This window comes from Amyelois transitella, chromosome 16, assembly GCF_032362555.1.
Source record: "Amyelois transitella isolate CPQ chromosome 16, ilAmyTran1.1, whole genome shotgun sequence".
In the NCBI taxonomy this organism is placed as follows: domain Eukaryota; kingdom Metazoa; phylum Arthropoda; class Insecta; order Lepidoptera; family Pyralidae; genus Amyelois; species Amyelois transitella.
In genome coordinates, this window is record NC_083519.1 from 2871274 (window position 1) to 2893570 (window position 22297).

Genomic DNA, 22297 nt, shown 5'->3' on the forward strand with positions numbered 1-22297 from the left:
CCAGTCTCGAACCGATTTTGAGGCCTATTTCAAAAATTCTATTGACAGTACCTTAATACCTTTTAAACCTGCATCACATACCTAAATAATTAGACCAACAACGGTTCAAAAACTATCGCTTAACATAGAAAAAAATATTTGTGGCCAAGGTTGACTTGTAGACCTTGTTCGCTTCGATCGCTCGGTCAATTATATCTTCATCTTGGCAAAATTTCACTAACTTTAGAATTGTTACTTTTCTAACATTATCACGAAATGTATTTTCATTATTTAGCACTGGCAACATTATCACACAGCTTATCTCACAAAACACACCTTAGAATTTATTTAAAAATGAATTTCATTATTGAATCAAGAGTTTTTAATTTTTTTACAAATTGTAAGGGAAGAACCAAAAATATTATTATAAAAGGTGTTAATATATAAGATGCATTATTTCTATACTTATTATGTTTTCTCATCTGACGTGAATTAATATACTAGAATTTATTTGGGTTATTCGGAAGAGATTGCGATGGTGAAGGTGTTTCAGTCTTTTTATTAAGCGATTAATTTGTAATTAGGTTAGTTATTAAGCTACGAGTTTTATAGACACAAATATAAAATCTGAATATTAACGGAATACATTACTGACGTAGCATTTGGGTAGTCTTGACCTGACCTTTTGTCAGGACGACGACCCCTTTCGAATCAAGGTAAGTTCGTCGGCTTTGATATAGCAACGTGCATTCACACTCTCCTTGTATATTTGTTAAGTCAACCTCCTTTCATAGTTTAGTCCTCACTTATTATTAGAAACTAGCGACCCGCCCCGGCTTCACACGGGTGCAAAATTCGGAAAAAATATACATAAAACCCTTCCTCTTGAATCACTCTACCTGTTACAAAATACCGCATCAATATCCGTTGCGTAATTTTAAAGATTTAAGCATACAGACAAACAGACTTAAATAGCGACTTTGTTTTATACTATGTAGTGATAATGTAAACGGCTCGACGTTATCAAACTCCTTCGGTACTTACATATAATCACGTCTTTATACCTTACGGGTATACAGAGCCGGCAGTCTAATACTATATGAGAACTGAGATTCATGGTAGTGGCAGGTTGAAAGCCCATCGCCTATAAGAATGACAAGTTTAGCCTATCCCTTAACTAACTTTAAAAAATTTTAGAAAAGAAAAACAGCTGCTACATAGAATGTTTGTTCTTTGCCATCTATCCATATTGGAACCTCCTTCCACTCCTTGAGTAAGTTTGTATCAACACTATTCCAGTACCGAAGCCTATCCGTCTAAAGCTGCCTATTGACGATGGGATCACGACAAAGTCACGCGTTGACGTAAAAACGTAATAACGCCGGGTGCACACTGACGGATACTATATTTCATACGTTACGTTATATTTTGATCTCGTCCCGTCGGCTTATCCGGGCGGTGTCGGATTTTTATGATTGCCATTGCGGTATCAGTCGATTTTTATATTGGTATATCGACTTTTAGAAATTTCAGATAGGTAGTAGTTTCGTACACAAAGGAACCACATTAATTTCTCAGTTTGAATAGATGCCACGATTTTCACTTTTCACACGTGACCACTTGCTTGATATGCCTTGTAAAATTTTAAACAACTTTTTTAATTAATTTTGTCTTTAACCCTTACGGAGTAGACAAAGTCAAGAGTAACCAGAAAGGCCACGTTCAGCTGTATGGCTTTAAGATAGAATTGAGATTCAAACAGCGACAGGTTGCCAGCCCATCGCCTAAAAGGAGAATCCCAAGTTTATTCCCATTCCCAAGTCTATCCCTTGGTCGCCTTTACTAGTGGAGAGCCCTATTCTGAAGTGCGGGGAACAACACTTAGAAATATCAATAGAATAATTATCTACCGACAAATCAAGAAACTGTTACCCAAAATCAAGTGCCACCAAGAAATGCTATAGATTTCCTCGACACGAATGAACGGACAGACATTCAGATTGCATTGGTTATGAATATTGGATATGTTTGAAGTACCCCCGATCCCCGGGTACAACATAACGAGTGGCCCGCTCGAATTTCATTTCAGATATTTTGCATATGACGTGTATTGCTTTTATTCATAACTAGTTTACAAAGATTCGGTGTCAATTCACTTATAAATAAAAATTACAATCTATATTATTTATTCTATGCACTCTAATAATAGAGAGAAAAGATTTGTGATTTTGTATGTTTGTAACGAATAAACTCAAAAACTACTGGACTGATTTTCTCGAAATTAGGGACAGTTACAGAATAGACCTTCAGTAGTAACTTTTGTCAGGAATTTCCCACGGGAGTGAAGCCCCGCGCAAAATCTATTTATTTATGTGTATATAAATATATATACCTATATACGTATTCGTATATAGGTATATATATATATGTAACGTACGTTAGAATCTTTCGTTTACGCGAACAGAGCTGCGGGCAAAATCTACTACATATTTTTCAATACTTTCGCAATGCTCAAAAACTATTCAAAAGTTTTAATAATGATTGAGATATTCAATGAAAACAATTGAAAATAACTTTCATAACGGAATTTTGTATTAATTAAAAAATCGAGTTAGTTTGTCATTTTGAATTCCAATACTACTTTTTTATGGAATAGCTGAATAGAGCCTACGAGAAATAAGAAACTGCACATCTAACTGGTCTCAGACTTTTTGAATCTCAAAACTCAATAACCTTTAAGGCTTAAGGCTGCAACAGTTGAACTTAATGCTAAAAGCATTCTTGAAGCATCAGTTTGAGATCGAATACACAACAATCACATAACCTTTAGTGCACGAAATCTTATGTTATTAAACTCATTAAAAAAACATTAAAAATACGGACTTATAGCTGTAGCTAACCTTTACTTCCTTACCTTGATATGATTCTTGACTGACCTGGTTGACTGGAAGAAACCCCTTATAGGGATAAGTCCGCCATTGTGCATTTTTTATTTCTTATTTTGTACTACTAAAAATTTTAATAAATATTTACAAACAAACAAACTTAAATTAAATAAACAGCTGAACGAGGCTTTCAGTCTTTTTAAGACCATTGGCCTTTGTTGGAAGTTGTCTACCCCGCAAGGGATATAGACGTGATTGTATGCATGTATGTATGTTAAATTAAAGCGCGGTACGGACCAATCATATCATTTATAAACAAAGGTATATAGAGCAAATATAAAAATCCTATTCAACCCTAATAGTAGTAAATAGAAAATACTGAACTAAAAATATTTCGTGTAACATTTTCCCGATACGGCATATTGAAACGGTAGGCTCCGCCGCCGATAACTTATTTTCGTGGGAGATATATCAAAATAAATAGATGCACGGCCTACAGAATATTGAAGTGGAGTGAGCATGAATAAATGAATTTATATCACATTTTGTAACATATAAGAATTACATTTGATGGTCCAAAATACCACCACCACCAGAGTGATTTTGGTGGTGGTGGTATTTTTTGGCCACAATTATTGGTAACTAAATATTTTACGTAATTCACTTAAGATTTACAAATATGTTGACCACTCCATCTCTTTCCCATGGATGCCTTAAAAGGCGACTACGTAATAGGCTTATAAACTTGGGATTCATCTTTTAGGCGATGGGCTAGCAGCCTGTCACTATTTGAATCTCGATTCTATTATTAAAACAAACAGCTGAACGTGGTCTATCAGTCTTTACAAGACTGTTGGCTCTGTCTACCCCGCGAGGGATATATTCAACAACAAAATAAAAATATATTGACAGAGCCAAAAGTCTAGTAAAGACGGGAATGCCATGATTAGAATAATATATAGACGTCAATTTGAACACGATTGAACCGGGCGGAATCTATGTTTTTTTTTGTCAGCACTCCTTTTTTTTAAAAATTACCCATTGATAAATTATTAATTCAACGAAGAATTCTCCATCTTGTTTAGTAGCTCCTTGTCCATGACCGTGAGAGAAGCGGCAATGACTCTCCGAAGCCGACTGAGGAATACAGAATAACCCATATTAATGATACCGGATGGTGGCGTAAATCCTTATGGCGTATTATGACCATGACTGGTTAGATTTACGCTTTTACTTAAATTTGGAAGGTCAAATCTTTAAAGTAGAAATGCAGACCCTGGGTCTTGAAGCATGCAGTGGAAAGTTCCATTTATAACGCGTAAAATAAGAAAGAAAATATAAATTTGCTAACATTAATTTAAGAAATCGTCTAACACTACGTTAAAAAAGTATATAATGCAACTCTACTATTGTTTACAGTTCAACGTTCTCAATTCAAATTCTCTAAAAAAATACGTACTGTTTTTTTAAAGTTAAAATATACATCAATTCTTATTGATGACTTCTATCGAAGACTTCTATTGAAAACTTCGTGGAAATCTATAATTGACTTCACGTCGCGTAAGCCTCCAAACGAAATCGCTCTCTCACACCCCTTTTATTCAATAAAATGGCAATAATAGAAGACACAAAAGTGATAGGCAACTTGCAAACATATTTCTGACATGGAATATTAAAATTCAATGTCACACTTGGCGTTTCATTCCCGAGCAAAAAGCCACTTTAACTATTACATTCAGAGTTGAGATTCGTTTGTGAAAAATTTGGCTTTCTTCAAGGGAAGTTGGAGCAAAATGGTCGTTATGAAAGTTGGAAATTGTGAGACACGCCATGTGTAATGAGTTTTATCATGAACTGCGTCGGAGCATCGTCGCGTTCCGTTTGACACTCGCTGGATTTATGAAGGCTGTTCCGCTACAAACTATGTTAGCACATACTCAATGTAATAATAGCGTTATTTCGCTCGAAATGCCAAGATTGCTGATGATTTATGCTGATAGTATCCGAGTTCTCGTATGAATTGATATGTTTCGAATCTAGATTTAGGTATAGTGAGTAAGGTTGAATTATTTATTGGAAGCGTATCATTGAAGCAGTTAAATTTGTGTCTCGAGACATTATTGGCTTTGCAACATGTTTCTCGTAAATAATTTTATCTAATTACTCACAAATAAATAAAATTTGCATCTCTTCAATGCAACTTAATAAATAGGGAAAGTTTAACTGCTATAACAAATTGCACTTAATCAAAAAATAAATAGTATGCAAGTTAAAAAGAATTGCTTTTTATATTTTATATACTATTATTTTTATATTTCTTATTAACGAGTAGCTGATCCATGCTATGTCCAGTACATAGAGCAGGTATGTTTGGTCAATTATTATACTCATAGAATATATACAACTGGTCTGTGTTCCCATAACAAGGGGTAACCTATAGGGGGCGATAGCGCACCATAATGCTATGCGACAACTATTGTTAACATGTCATTTTTAATCTTGACAGGAGATCATATTGCAAGAAAAATTATATCACTTGTGTTAAAGCACATTCTATTCAGAATGTTTCACCGTACCTTCTCGTACAGATGTGAATCAGCTTTGAGTTACATTCGTCTAGATAAAAACCCCGGTAGCTCCGAGGCGGGGAGGCACCCTAAGCCCTTCGGTGAGGGACCACCTGTCTAATTTCCAACTTTCTGTGTGATATCAACTTTTTGAAGAGAAACGGCTTGGGCTTACCGGTATTCAAGTTTGTTCTGTTAACATAATATGCATTTTTTATTTAAATGAAAATATTGTGCTTTTATTAAAACTTTTCCAGTGATGTATGTATACTTTTCGAACGCGAGCTTCTATGAATTGTAAAAAAAATTCGTTTGAAAAACATGCGTTGAATTACAAAATCTTTTTTACTTTTTATTTGCTAGGCATCATATTTGTATAGAGGTTCTTAAAAACTTCCTCCATAGAACATTATCCATTAATAACAATATAATTGTGTTAAATAATATTGAAATGACATCAAAGAGAAATCTAGGGCGATTAACAAAAAACAACGTCAATTAAGCGAGCCTTAGGCTCAATTAAAGGAGAAAAAATCATCACATAACAAAAACCATCATACGCTGAATAGCAGTACCCCATTATAACTCACAGTTTTTAAACGAACATGTAATTTCAATTCCATCAATTCACAATAAACATTCACGTTATTCGACAAGTCCTCATTTTGAATCGTATTAGAAATAAATAAAATCGCTTTTTGTGCTAAAAAATACTGTAACACGTTTTTGCTCGCTATTCACAGACATAACTATAACATGTCGCAATAAATATTCTAACAGCCATAGAGTAAATAAAGATTGGCAGAGCCGCACACCTGAGCCGCGATGTTGTTAAGCCGTAGATACCTACGAGTAGTCGTTATTTTATTTATTACTTAGATAGAACGCACTCACACTTATAAATACTAATAACGAAACACACATTTTCAAGAGATATTGAGACAGTAACGTGTTTGGTAAAGGCATGATTTTAATGTTTTAATATTTTATTGATGACATACCTAACAGTCTCTGTCTACCCCTCCGGGAAAGAGGTGTGATACCTCTTTCCCGGAGGGGTAGACTGAGACTGCAACTTTCCACTTGCCATGATCCCTGCATGCTTCTTTCGCTTTCTTCTGCATATAACATTCATTACTCTCTTTATGTAAGCTCGTCAGTTTCGGGTACTCTCTGACCTGACCTTTTGCCAGGACGTCAACGTTTGATCAAGATATGTACGTTCGCCTAGGCCTTCCCCCTCCACCAGTTTCCATTCACACTCCCTTTGTATATTTGCCTAGTCAACCTACTTTCATTCATCCTCGACATAAATTTAATTTCCATCACGTCAAATCGCCTAAACAGAGTTCTATGAATTCGTCGTTAATAACATTATTAATCGATTTTTCAAATTCTTACAGAAAAACTAGTTGTTGCGCTACCGCTAAGCAAAAGTATATCTTCTTGGCTATACCATCATACGGTTTAAGATCTCGAGTAGTGTTACTATCGATATAAAACATCGAGCCGCTTTATGATCGATATCGCGTGTTTATTACCGTCGCATCAGGTCTTCTAGCCGTAACAGAACAGTTAACTTTCGTCTGGAGAGCCATAAAATATGTAGGATAACATGACACCTCTATAAATGCAGATATTTATTTTGCACGATTAAGTGCCGTAGGGATACACTAGAGGATAGTAGTACCACTCCATTTCTTTCCCATTGATGTAATAGAGGCGACTAAGGGAATAGGCACATTTATCTAGTGCAGCTTTTAACATGTTCAATATTGGTTAGGTAAGGTTCCTCTACAAAGCTTATGGCGGTCAGATGGGAGTTCGCTTCGTGTAAAACCTTTTCGGGAATATACTAATAAATAGTTTTTGAGTTATGTGATTAGGAGCATCGGTTAGTATTCAAACTATTGTACACAATTTCGAAAATAGTATTTGGTACAAGGCCGAGATGGAATTTGAACCTGTGCCATTGCATTTTACATGTGCATTATAATCGTACAATTTACCTATTCGACCGCCGACGATCTTTTTGTCAAAATACAACAAACAACACTAGAAATTATCTTTGTGCTATTGAACAACTAGTATATACTATAGCACTAGACTCCGATGGGGTTTTTCTTTTTCAAATTAAAAGCAAATTGAACAGAGGCGACCCCTTTCTCATCAAAAAGGCTGCTATTGTAGGCCTCGTAACGATAATACGTTTACAAGATGTAAAAGGGAAAATTACTTCATTGAAGAGATAACAGCTTTTTTGGCAACCGAGTCAAATATAAAATACACAACATTCAATTTCGGCAAGTTTATTTAGGTCCTAGCAACAATTTTTAGCCGTGTATTATCCGAACAGTAAAATAGAATCACTTCATATCTTTCTATGGGCATTGGAGCGACTATAGCACGGTACACATATTGTTCCCAATAAGGTGTTGTCAAGATGATACAATTACCATTATATATGTAGTATAATGCCGTCACGGACGTTGACGGACCTGCAGTCCTGCAAAGACCAAAAGGCCACGTTCAGCTGTATGGCTTAATGATATAATTGAGATTGTGATGAGTTGCTACAGTGTCCATCACCTAAAAGAAGAATCCGAAGTCTATTAGCCTATACCTTAGTCGTCTTTTACGACATCCATGGGAAAGAGGTGGAGTGGTCACATTTTTGGTTGTCAGGAACTACACGACACCAGTGTTACCAAATTATTTCAAAACATTTGAGCAAATTATTACAAAACAATTTACATCCAAGAAAATTTTCGTAATTTCTTTCTTTCTTGAAAATCAGTGGCCTTAGCTATCGCAATATAATTTTAATATCTTTTAAGTATATTAAAAAATCACATTGAAACAAAAACCAGACGCCTGCGAGCAAAGTTCCAAACATCACCGAACTTCTGAGTCATATTTGACGGAGTTTCAAGATTCCTTAAATTTGATACTCACCCTTCAAACTCATTGTTCTGATATTAATTTCGGAGTTCGATATCAGAGGAAGAGTATTCGAAACTTGGATAAATCTTGGAATTTACATTGTTGCTGTCATTATGAAGATGCCAATTAGACCGGGATCTATTACACCTGAACCGACTGAATGTCCTTTGTCCAAGTTTCGCCTAATCGTACCTATGTAAGGCGTATCCATTAATGAAGTCTTAGAAGACGTGTTTGGTGAAACCCTTAATTAGTTTCGAACAGAGTAGAGCAACGGCCCTTCATACATGTAGAATGAAGCTTGTCCGACACCAAAAATTTGTTTTACATAGATATGCGCAGTTGAAATATAAATATATATGAATGAAAACAGGTTGACTAAGCAGATATACATGGAGAGTGTGGAGGGAAAGGTCGGAGTGGGAAGACCTAGACGAACGTATCTTGATCAAATTAAGGACGTCCTGGTAAAGGGTCAGGTCAAAAGTACCCGAAACCGCCGAGCTTGCATGAAGCGAGTTATGAATGTGGATAAAGCGAAGGAAATATGCAGAGATCGTGGCAAGTGGTAAGAGGTAGTCTCAGCCTACCCCTCCGGGAAAAAGGTGTGATTTTATGTATGTATGTATGTTTATAAAAAGCAAGTTAACGCCATATACAAAATGAAATCAAATAAAGAGATCTCATTCATTAATTCCACTGCTCACATTTTTCGCGTCATCAGAGCCCCTGTAATAATAACAATTTCAATATTAAAATAACCGCACTTAATTACGTAATCGTCGAATTTCACCGCAAAGCGGCTGGCACGCTATTAATCCTCAACAGAGTGCTACTTGCTATAAGCATCCACTTTAAGCAGATAATAACTTAATCTGACGTCATAGCGAGGCTGAGTTCTGGTACATAAATTGTGGCCGAGTGAAAAATAGACGCGGTCGACGAGTGGACTCCCGCTGTTCTTGTTGGTTTTATCCCCAGTATATTTGTGAAATTGGACTATATGTTTTCTTGTATGCATGGTTTATATATTTTTTATGTAAATACTTTGTAAAAGGAAGCGAAATGACGCCCCAGATTGAGATAAAAGCAAAAAACGAATATAAAAGTATCTCACAGTCTCTCAGCAAACAGAAAAACAGTTTTGATATAGTGCAACACTAGAAAACATTGTATATTTCTTATTCGCCCATATCGTAGGTTGGGTTAATACCGACTTATAATAATAATAAAAAAGCTTTAAATTATGTGTGCATTGTATGCTTATAATCCAAAACTACGAATCGGCGCTTCAAATTAATTAAGACCTGTTTTACAATACATACATACATACATACATAAACTCACGCCTCTTTCCCGGAGGGGTAGGCAGAGACTACCTCTTTCCACTTGCCACGATCCCTGCATACTTCCTTTGCTTCATCCACATTCATAACTCTCTTCATGCAAGCTCGGCGGTTTCGGTTTTACAATAAGACACAAAAAAACAGGCTTACGCATTTAAGATTTAAATAAAAAAAAAACCTAATACAAAACTGCGGTGATAAAGGAAAAAAAACATTCAAAAACCTAGCGGCAGGCTCCGAATATATGTATCTTGAATATTACAGTGCCCACGGCGGGCGAATCGTGAAAGTGCTCCACTCTACTAACGTATGAATTTATTTTTAAACTGCGGCCCAATTTATTGACTCTACAGAAGTAATGGTAAATATTACCTTTATTTTTGCTAAGGCAAAAGATTATGTCCTGAAATCTATGATCTAAATGGACACAGTTGTCAACAGCTTTGATACAATGCGTTTTTTGTCCGATTAAATTCAATAACGTAAAGAGCAATATTATGGATAGATTAATGAAAGTGATTATCATGTAAAATATTTTTAAGTAGCGTTTTTAAGTCACTTGTGAATGGCCTTAATTACACTACCTACTTGCTTGAAGTCAATCCAAATAACAAAACGATACCCTTAATATACACGGACCTATCACGCCATTATCCCTTCTAAGTTTGACAGCGCCAAGTCACAGGACTCGAAAGCGATGTAACATATATTGAACCAAAATGGCGGCGGTTTAGTCAAATGTTTTAGTAATCAACCACACACGCATACTATGCCTATGTTTTTCCTTGTAAATGAGCACATTTTAAACAGTGTTCAAAAAATAAAATTCTTTTTTCCAGAACATTTCATTTCAAGAGACTTACGCAGTTCACTACAAAGAAAATTTTTACGTAAAGCAATATTTTACCTGAAAATAATGAAAAGAAGTCCAGATCTCCTCTGATCGGAGATAAGGCCACAGAAATAATACTTTGATAAGCGACGCCATCATTCAATTTGAACACAAATAATGAAAATACAGAAGCGATTCTTAGTATTCTCGCAGTACTATGTAACATACAAATATTGTTCTCAAACTAAGTTATATTAGAAAATATGTAGCGTCCTTATTGCACAAAATCCTTTAAATCAATGAAAGTTGGATTTAAAAAGAAAGCCATAAAGAGTAGATTTCAATTTCTCATTCTGTTCTAAATTAAGGAGTAAATAATATTTTGTTAACTTTCTTCTTGTACAAAAACTATATCTACAAATTTCTTTATACGAGAATTAAATAATAATTAATAATACTATTTTCTGTGATATCGTTATTGTACACTTTGAGTGATACTTTATTTTGTGTAATATGAAAAGACAACGAACCATCGGAATGATAACGTCTTTACGAAAATTTAAATGTATTTTTGTTTCAAACAAATATTTTTGTTTATTTTCTGTGCTGTAAACGAAACATAAACATATTGCTTCGATGACACCTAGCCTCAGAATGGTCAGAAACTTAACATGCTTCGGCAAAACACCACAATGAATGTTAAAAGAACTTAAAACAAAATGGGAGACAAAAATTCGCTTGGCCTATGTATCAAAACCATATTAGGCATTGAAAAATTTTATTTGGATTTATGAAGAGTTGGTATAAAAACAAACAATAAGTATCTATAATTATTATTTTAGATAAAATATTCTAATGTATGTTTCGGGGGTAATATAATTTATTTCGTAAGAATAACAACTAACAACAAGCAAGCTATTTAGATAACAAAAACAAGAGAACTCTCAACTTTTATATTAAACGAGATTCTAATTTCCAAGTTTTCTCAAAAGTTTGATTCGTTTCTTTGATATGAAGTTTCTAGAAAACCAATATTGTTTGTATTGAAATATTAATTCTAACTAAATGAGTTACGTTTTCTATGTACTTTTACTGAATTTTAAGGACTAAAGTTCAAAAATATCTACAAAACACAATATTATAAACTTAAAACGACCTTCCCAGCTTGATGAGATGTATTTATTTATGATTTGGTTGCACCTAAATCAAAACACGATCATCATTAAATCTCCGGAACTGCTACAAGTTTATAGGCATGCCCGTAAATTTTGGGAGCGTGCGAACTAATAAAGATATAATATCCTAATTCCACCTGTACGAGGTCCGCGCCAGAATTAACAAGATCCTCGCACCTCTCGGGCACATTACCGCCTTAACGTCTAATCCGACACACGTCTCACGAAGGACCAACGTCGGAAATTATTAGTCGCTTGCCTTACAAATTATCCGGCCCAATGTGGACTCCGGGTAACTCAGTTACAGGAACTCGCGCCGGTTAATTTACAGCGCACCCCTACAAATTAATATCTCTGATTTGGACCCTTGTCAGCGGGAGGCCAACAACGGGTCCCAGGGTTCGACCCAAGTTAAAAGAGCCGGCGATATCGAAAACTTTGAGAGCAGCACAGGATTTCCGAATATGCGATTTATGGCGATGAAATGTCGATACGAAGTTTTCTTTTAACGATATCTCACAAAATGTTGGTGAGAGTTTTGAACGAGTGAATTAAATCTAATATCGAAGTGAAAATGAGTTCTGTTCATGAAGATTTATGGTCGTCAATTTTAGAAGCGTAAACTCGCAATAATAAATTATTCCAAACATTATAAATTTGCTTTCTGTGTAACATGGAAAACTTTTGAGGGAGATGTTATTCCAAATGTTAAACAAAATTATTGTTTGTTCGCGTAGGTGACAGATAGAAACATCATGATTTCGCATCCGATTCATCATTCAACCACAAAATTAAGCTACGCCCTAAGTGTGAGACGAGCATGTAAACACCTAATATTGGTGAAACAGAGTAATTGTAACGTGGCGTCACCCTGCCACCATTAGCCCACCACACCGCAAATAGCTTCAGCAATTAGAGCCCAAATTACCTAACTACTGGGTTATAGTTCTGAGTGGTCAATTATTGGACGTGCAATTCTATCTTTGTTTGTTCCGACTGCAATTACTCGTACCGATGACGACACGTCGTTTACCTATTGGGAAAAAGGTTTGAGAGTGATTGACAATCGATTCCAACTAAAAATAGTGAGGTTTGGTTTGTAAAAGAAGAATTTGGTGCTGCAATGATCATTATGTGTCAAGATAGATTCATTGTTACAGCTATGAACTTAAGAAAACATATATAACCCTAATAGCTATTTAGGTGAATTTCCCACAAGCAGGCTCTTTCAATGGAAATAGAGGAAAATAATGGGGGAAGAATAAAAAAATTTGATGAAATAAAGCAAAAAGTAAACTATACAACAGAAACTAAAAAAAATAATTGAGAAAAGGGATGAATGGAGGAAGCTCTACTTAACTCCAAGAGCTCTTTCATTTAAGAAGAAAAAGGCTGAAATTGCTGATATAACATGCCTCGAGGCTAACTCAATCTGTGTAATTTGTCCCTTATATATTTATTTTTAAGAGACGCTCTCAACACGGTAACATTCCTTCTTACATCCAATGTAGTATAGCATTATACGTTCACCCAACACAAACAGTCTTTTCTTGCGTTTCACATAAATTACACTACAAAATTAATGAGCGTTGAGAACACACCGTAGTTTGCATCCAGACCGGCTTCTACATTTTCAGCACTATTAATTCAACATCCTTTTTACGAAGTATTTGCCATAGGTTCACCCAAATTACTCTTAATATCATCATCTTATAAACTTGGGATTCTTCTTTTAGGCGTCAGGCTAGCAACCTATCACTATTTGAATCTCAATTGAACTCAGCTGAACGTGGCCTATCAGTCTTTTCAAGACTGTTGGCTCTGTCTACCTCGCAAGGGATATAGACGTGACTATATGTATGTATGTATGTTTCAGAGAAATTTCACTTCAAAACTAATGTGTAACGAAGCCGCCGAGACACCGTAGCTTGCATCCAGGCCGGCTCCTAGCCGTAAAGTGCGAGTGACGACATATTAATCTCTGCCTGAGTCGCTTTAATATTCAGACTGCGCCCGTCTCGAACAAATACCGCTCTGCCTGATAAATCTTGGCTTACTTAGTTGTATGAGAAATGTGAAATACTAGTTCTAGAGTTAGATTTTTTAATCATGTAAAACGTATACCAAACAAAAATTATAGAACTGGGCCTATGTAAGATTGATATATCACACGACTTTTCACTCAAAGATCATATTATCTTCGATGACATTACATTAAATAGGAGAATGATGACAAAAACTACATCTTTTTACTTGCCACGATCCCTGCATACTTAAATTGCGTAATCCTCATTCATAACTATATTCATACAATCTCGGCTATTTGGGGTACCTACTCTTGACCTGATTTTTTAACCAAGAAAAACACAAAATCATTTTCTAGCATAATTTGTTTCTGACGTCAAAATAACAGAGAAAGGCCAATCGTTAACTATGATTCAACCAACTAGAACGTGATTATTGAATAAATCTTTTAATTTTTCCATTGGTTTTTAAGTCAATGTTATACTTAAGAACGAAATTTGTTTTACAATTTCTCAATCCTGATCAGTAAATATTTCACATGCAAATTCGTGTCTCCTCAATCGGATTATGATCCTGCTTGCTCAGTGCATCTCAATAAATCATGGGCACCCAACGTCTAAACGGCAAGTTTATGTTACGGTTCTGTAACTGGATATACCAAGTGAATGGGCCACCTGATACTTGAATGCAGATTTGTTAACCGTCTTATATGAAGTGCAGTGTGGTTCCCGGCACGAATACAAAAAAGAATAGGACCACTCCATCTCTTTCCCATGGATGTCGTAAAAGGCGACTAAGGGATAGGCTTATAAACTTGGGATTCTTCTTTTAGGCGATGGGCAAGCAACTTGTCACTATTTGAACCTCAATTCTATCATTAAGCCAAATAGCTGAACGTGGCCATTTAGTCTTCAAGACTGTTGGCTCTGTCTACCCCGCATGGGATATAGACGTGACCATATGTATGTCTTATATGAAGTCCGTACAAAATATTTTTTAATACTTACTTATAAACTATTTTTTTAAGTTTTTATCTATTCGTTAGATATTTTGTAACGCGACAGCGAAGCGTACAACTGTCACTATTTGATTCTCAGTTCCATCGTTATGTCATACTCAGCTGAACGAGCATTTCAGTCTTTTTGAGACAGTACATGTATGTATATAAGCCTACAACAATACTGTTACCCACCCAGTTTATATTGGTTTGGTTTGGACAAATGTGTTTATGGAACTAATCGCGTAGTTTTAGGCAAAATTTGAAGAGAACCACATTTTCTTAACTAAATTACTTTTATAAAATTAAATAATACTCGCAAAGATAGTGTGAAGAAAGATTTCAGGAATACGTTGTCCGAAACAGAGAGAGGAATTGTAGAGAAGACATATCATACTCTCATTACACATCTGAGTTGGGGCTGACCTGACAGTAATAGTATAGTTAAGAACACTTCTAAAACCTTACACGAAATTGAAAACCCTAGTATAAAATATAATACGTTATCGGTGAAATATCAATATCGTATTCCAAGCACCCATACAGTCATACATATTGAACTACATCTGTCAAATCCAAGTGTGCATCGGATGTCGGGAATAAAACGCGTTTCCAATACCGAGCGATTCGTCCACCACGGAGTAATGTATTCGAGAACGATGCTCTATACAAACGATGGATTTTTATCGATTCTAAGGCTGGTTTCAGAATAACGCATTTGATCAGCGCCGGTCACACGCGCGCTTACAATTACACTAGGATAATAGTAACGCAGTTCAAACGCGCCCATCGTAAGGCGTGTGCTATCGTGGTTCGGTCAGCGCTGCCAATGCGCCTGTACACACGGCTCAAGAGATACCTGGGCCACCTACCTTATACACTAATCAAGGCGAAGTGGTACATCTATCTCCTGAGCTCACCGTATTTTGAAACAAAACGCAATACTTGTTTCACAGCGCTCCGCCGGACAAGCGCGTTTGTGGCCGGCGCTGGCCCACGGCGCATCTCGCCGGCGTCACTCTACAACCAGCTTAACGACGGGACGGATTCGAGTCGTGTAATCGTTTGCTTCTGCAATATTTGTTTACAGGAAATATCGAAACACGAAGCCTGAATTTTAAGTTGTGGTGATTTTCCGAGAAATGAGAAAGAATCGTAATTTTTATGTCTTTCAGATTTTACTCGAAAATGTCTATTTGTACAACGATTACCTTCCTATAAATAGTCACAAAGGCAGCCAAAAGCGTAACAAGAATAGAAACGTCAGCATGAAAACTGTCGAAACCCGAAAGTATCGAGGTCTAACACAGCGGGCTATCGTGACAAAAAAAAATTGTACAAAAGTATACATACATACATACATACATATGGTCACGTCTATATCCCTTGCGGGCTAGACAGAGCCAACACTCTTGAAAGACTGAATGGCCACGTTCAGCTATTTGGCTTAATGATAGAGTTGAGATTCAACTAGTGACAGGTTGCTGGCCCATCGCCTAAAAAAGAATCCCAAGTTTGTAAGCCCATCCCTTAGTCGCCTTTTACGACATCCATGGGAAAGAGATGGAGTGGTCCTATTCTTTTTTGTATTGGTGCCGGGAACCACACGGACACATACAAAAGTATAAAAAACAAATTTATACTAATAAAAATTACTTGTTGTTTGCACTTTTTCCCAAGTCCATTAGAGGCCCGGGTCCGCTATCAACATTCTTTTATCACTGTTTTGTGTATATGTGTGCACATCAGAATTGAGTTATTCATAATTCTGAATTTTCTAGCGATCCGTTACATTACACCTCAGCATTGCAGAAAGATAGGGTTCCTAAGGTTAGCCTCGATCTTAACTTAACTCACCGCTTAGTAACCTCGCAAATCTCCAGTGGAAAGGCAGCTTAGAGCTGGCTTAGCGAAGATAAAATATCAACCTATAGGATGGCTTCCGCTTTATTTTACTACCCTCACTAAACGTTTCTCTGTTCCAATGGAAAGTGGCTTAACGTAGCTAAACAAAGCGATTCCCAGTTTATTTTAAAAATCCTTTTGAAATTTACCCAGACAAGATCGGAACAACGATTCTGACGAACTTTGGAACAATTCAAATTGGTAAAATAAACTCCCCATTTTCGCTAGGCCAAACGTTAAGTAAATAACTTGTGTACGCTTTCCCTACACGGCAAATGTTTCTCAAAGTTGTCATATAAAAACGTTGTTAGAATAAATATGTGGCGCACGTCAGCGTAATGTATTCATCCTAGCTCGGAGCGGATGTAGGTATATCCCATTGGATGATACCTTATCGATTCATACAGGGATCGGATACATTTGAGGTGACGTTTGAGTACCCTTTTCGTGATGCTGCAATAATGTATTACAGTATGTTTTGTAAAGTATAATGTAAGCTATAGAAGCTCAAAAAAAATTACTATTTATAGATTCCAGAACCTATTTTATAGGAACTTGCGAATATTTTTTATACACGGCATTCTTGCCTACTTTGTAGTAAATATGTAATATGATCAGCGAGCGAAAAAATCTTTATTCTTTAGGTATCTTTCACCTCATTTAGAATAATCTTTTTTTCACCAATACAAACCTTTCTCATCATCTCATCGAAATCTCAAACATGCCTTGAATTAATTTATCTAAAATAAAAATTGCATAATATGAAGATTTGAGGCGGTTTCGTCCTGAGGGAAGGCTCACCGTAAGATCATCAAAATTAGCAACTTATTCGCCGAAAAGTTATTATTAGTACATTTATATATATAGGCGTGAGTTTATGTATGTATGTATGTATATATATAAATGACCACGGTAAAATCATTGAAACGGATATCTTAAACACTCGACCATCGATGCTCTTCAATCCACTATTGGGTATGTTCCTGTAAAATGCAGTAGTAGAATAGGATATATTTTAAAACCGTTGGGATAGACGAAATCCGAACCGAACAGGTACGACACGAGAGAGAGGCGAACAAAAGTGCCGGTACGTAGCATAGATGAAAATTCTTTTTCTTTTTTAATCCGACGCCAGTTTGAGAGCAACTGTAGTAATTTTAATGAATTTGACAACGATACATACATACAGTGCTTAAAAAATGTACTGGAAATAAATTAAATTACACAATCAGTAATTCAATAACTTCAAGGTTGCAGAAATGTGCTGATAATGAAAATGTTGAATCAAGTGTTCTATTCAAGCGATACTTAAATTTAGCAATTACTCACGTAGCATCGGTGGTTCAGTGGTAGAATGCTCGCCTGCCACGCGGGCGACCCGGGTTCGATTCCCGGCCGATGCAATTGTTTTTATTTTATCTGTTATATTTTTTATTTTATTTTATTTGTAAGAAACTGCGAAGAATAGAAATCGCTCATAACGTAGGTCGATAATCCAATAATCCTAAGTTGGTATGGCGTGACGGCCAAGCGGTTCCGTAATCTCCGGCTTAGGTGTTACAACATTAGCGAAAGCAATATCGCTAAATTGCGCAGTTGTGTTCACTACACTAAGCTAACAGGTAATACATACTCCCTTAATAGAAAGAATTTTTTTTCTCATAATAATTTTATTTTCGAGTATAGTTTATATTGTTGTATATTTCTTTAAAAAAAATTACTTCCAAAAAAGTTTGTGTAAAAATATTGATTGTCATTTTTGCCACATTAATATTCTTATTTGGACTGTTGACATTTTGAAAACGTTTATGTTAAACATAATTGATATTTTGGTTCTTTAAAATATTCCGTTCGATCAACAACGACGAATACCTGGGCAGTAGTCTAGTATCAAGAATTTAAATAAAAATTATCAATGTAGTTACAAAATAATTGTCTATGGTTCTCATGCAGTCTTGGATCCTATAATCTAGTAACCTGATATCCCAATGGATTTAGGATTCAGTAGCACCAATAGTAGCTGCAGCATTAGCAAAAGCGCAATTGTCGTCATTTTTAGAGCAAACAAAATGAATTAATTGGATTTTAAGTTCGTTTAAGTATGAACATCAAATTATATATTTAGCAATTGTACTGTAAAAAAAACATTGCTCGGAATATGTGTGTGAAATATGGCTATTCAAAAATCGCTGAAAATCTAATAGATCCGGTTCAATAAATATTTTTTTCTATGATGATCATACATAATATTTGTATATTATTCGTGCAATAAAATTTTCTGAACGATTTGCTGTTAGGTTGAAAACCACCCATATAAACAAACGTATAATATATTTTTTACACCTTTGAGTTTCAAGTTTAGTACTACTAAATTGAGTGTAATGTCACCCAAATTATTTCGTCTAAAAAAAGTCGTTTAAAGCTATCATTAAAAATAAGTAAAACCCTAACTTAAATCACTTAATTCCGACTTCACCTCGCCAACTCTTCAAATCCGGACTGCTCACACGCGAGAATCCGAGTGAAAAGTAGATTTTTGTTCGGCCTCAGTTGTTCACCGTCGCGTCTAATGTTAAGCACAAAGGTCTGACTCTATCATTAAAGAAAAAAAAAACTAAAATCTGACACTAAATCGCTTAATTCCGACTTCATCTCGTCAACTCTTCGAATCCGGACTGCTCACACACGTGAATCCGAGTGAAAAGTAGATTTTTGTTCGGCCTCAGTTGTTCACCGTCGCGTCTAATGTTAAGCACCCTCGTTTCGAGAGCTGCCTTTGAGCACGGCTCTTTGCTACTAAAAGTAAATGACGTTGCAGCGAGAGGCGCATTCACGCGGTGTCGATGCGACCTATTTTTGTCGCTACCTTCCTACGAATTGTCTGAATGTGGAATTGACACTGACAACTCGGATTCATTGGGTTGTGGTCAACGTTTTTATTGAATTTTTTTGACAATTTGTTTGCCATTTCTAGTTGGCATCGATAACTCATCATTGAGATTTTCATATTTTTTTTCTACTTTAACTAACCAGTTATAGATTCATATTATTGTTTTGGTACATTGTTATAATTTTAAGAGAGACGTTCTAGTAAAAGGTCAGGTCATGAGTACCCGTAACCGACGATCTTACAAGAAGACTTATGAATGTAGATGAAGCGAAATAAGTGTGCAGGGATCGTGGCAAGTGGAAAAGTCTCCTATTGGAGAGAACGTCTTTTGTCTACTACATAGGGGAGACCTAGGAAGGTTGTGACAATTTTTGCTTTAAGGAGTATATCTCGACGGAGAATCATAGCACAATTATAAACTCTATATCATATTATAGCGTAACTCTTACTCTTTCAAAAACTATCACATAAGTCAATAAAAAGTGGAAGGTTTCTGAGCATTTCCACAAAAACTGGAGGTACTCCTTTTGTCACAACTCTCCTAACACCGAGGTAAGTTGTGACAATTCTATTTTTAGACTTTTTGTGATAAATAAAAATAATATTATGGGAATATAAACAAAAACACACATAATTTTGCATAAAAGTAATATAATTATAATTTTTGCCATGAATATAGGAATTAGAACGATATTAAATATTAAAAAAAACATTAATTATTTTTTGTTATTGATAAGCGATCAATAGTTTTATAAGGAGGTAAAATTATTAATCTAATCGGACAAACAATTACGACAGACTATTATTGCAGCTCGCCTCCAGTGCAATCTTCGAGAGATCAACCTTTGCATTCAAGGCACTGAACCCACTTCTCATTTGATCTGCTATTTTCATAAGGTTCAAGGCAGGCAGCATAAGCAAAAGCAATCATTTTCCGCATCTTCATCTATATCGCCTTCACCCTTCTTGTTGATTTTCTTGGCTTCCTTAGGTTTCTTCTCTTTTTCGGTCAAAACACGATTTTTCACACTTTTTAACTTACTTTTTTTTCTATAGCAGCAATTTCATTCTTGATAGGTGTGTCGGTTAGCACCGTTGACTTGATCTTGCGTCTATTAGGCTTAACTGATTCTGGAGAGATCACATTAGAGACCGTAGCAAGAGGAGTACAAGCTGTAGACTTATTTTTGCCACCTAGGAGAGTTGTGACAGCGTGTCACAACTCTCCTAGGTGGCAAAAATCAGGACACCGTCGGAATATTATTTTGTAAATTCGAAACAAGATGCAAACACAATAAAATATTACCATGCTTAGAAACTTAAATAGACATGCTCCATAAAAAAATAATGAAAACCCACGTTAGTGTTATAGGTTGTGATATAAACACAATCAAAATATTTATGAAAAACTTACTTTTTGGATATTTTTTCGTGCCGTCGTCGTGCTCTCGCAACCGCTTGCCATGGGCCCCCGTGCTTACTGCGTCAAATGGCGCGTCACAAGAGAGACTATTGTGGACTGTTGCCGTCCAGCTAACGGTCACGAATTTTCAGAAATCATCGCTGTCACAACTCTCCTCTGTCACAACTCACCCAGGTCTCCCCTACTACTTATAGTATTTTAAGTAGGTAGTTTTATATTATCTACTATTAGTACGACTTTGCTTACATGTACAAATTACTTAGTTCAATGACCTTGTTGACGGTATCTACTTATCTAGATTTTTAAGTAATCCTTTCTTTTCCCAATAAACAATATTGTCGTTTATATAGCCTCAAGTTAATATTAAAATTCAACCCACATGACACTTAACAATGACTTGGCAAGCGTTTTACGACTATCCTTAGGGTACAAGGGCCATAAACAATACTCGGAAGAGTTTCAATGTGATAACATCTTTATGGCAATTTGATAAGGGCGTGTGAAATGGCTCACATGAATCCATTCAATCCACTCAATTTATTCAGGATTCTCAATGTGAATATCTCAAAAACTATTTAACCTATTTCAATGCCCGATTAAAGTCGTAATTAAAAACTATATTAACAGATCGTACACACATTTTAAGTTTCATCAAAATCAGACCAACAGTTTGAAAGTTATTGCGTTACAAACATACATACAAAAAGGTATTGTCGCTCCAAATTATAAATAAACTCTCTTACAGTAGTACCCCATTTCGATTGGTATATTTTTTCGTTTGTTTATAATTTGATCGGAACTTGATTGGTAGATTACAATGCATTATTTAAACCTCATTGCATTATTCCTATATATAATCCGTTAGCCATTTAGCTAGCGGTTCGTTACGGAGCTAAATAGAGTAAATACAGGATTTAATTTTATCCTAGTTATCGTTTTCATTACAGTAAGTACCCACTGCGCTAAACGGAATGCATTCGCGACTGCAATGTGCAAATAAATATGCATCGCAAATACCTCTGTTTGAAAGTTTTCTATGTGGAACTTGTAATTATAGTTACATTTAATCATATCATATTATTAACAATCATCAAATTTTAGTTCAATGACTTTGTTTGATTGAAAATAAATAAATAAATAGATGACTAATTTATTGGTTGATTCACTTCACATAACTAATATGAAACTTACAGAGATCTAATTACGACAATGGAAGCTTGTATTATACACAAAAATACAAATACAAAGTGATCTGCATAAGATCATGAATAAGCGGTTAGGAAAGCATAAGCCGACCTATTTCGAATACCTACCTAAATTCTCAAAATAA

At 35.6% G+C, this 22297-nt stretch overlaps 1 protein-coding gene and 1 non-coding gene across 4 annotated transcripts in view; one reads left to right on the forward strand and one right to left on the reverse strand.

The window, feature by feature from the left end:
• Nucleotides 1–22297, reverse strand: part of LOC106143309 (furin-like protease 2) — a 242167-nt gene that overhangs the window by 38977 nt on the left and 180893 nt on the right. The gene's annotated exons all lie outside the window — the stretch shown is intronic.
• Nucleotides 17987–18057, forward strand: Trnag-gcc (transfer RNA glycine (anticodon GCC)). The gene has a single exon. It is a non-coding gene; the product is annotated as a tRNA-Gly (tRNA).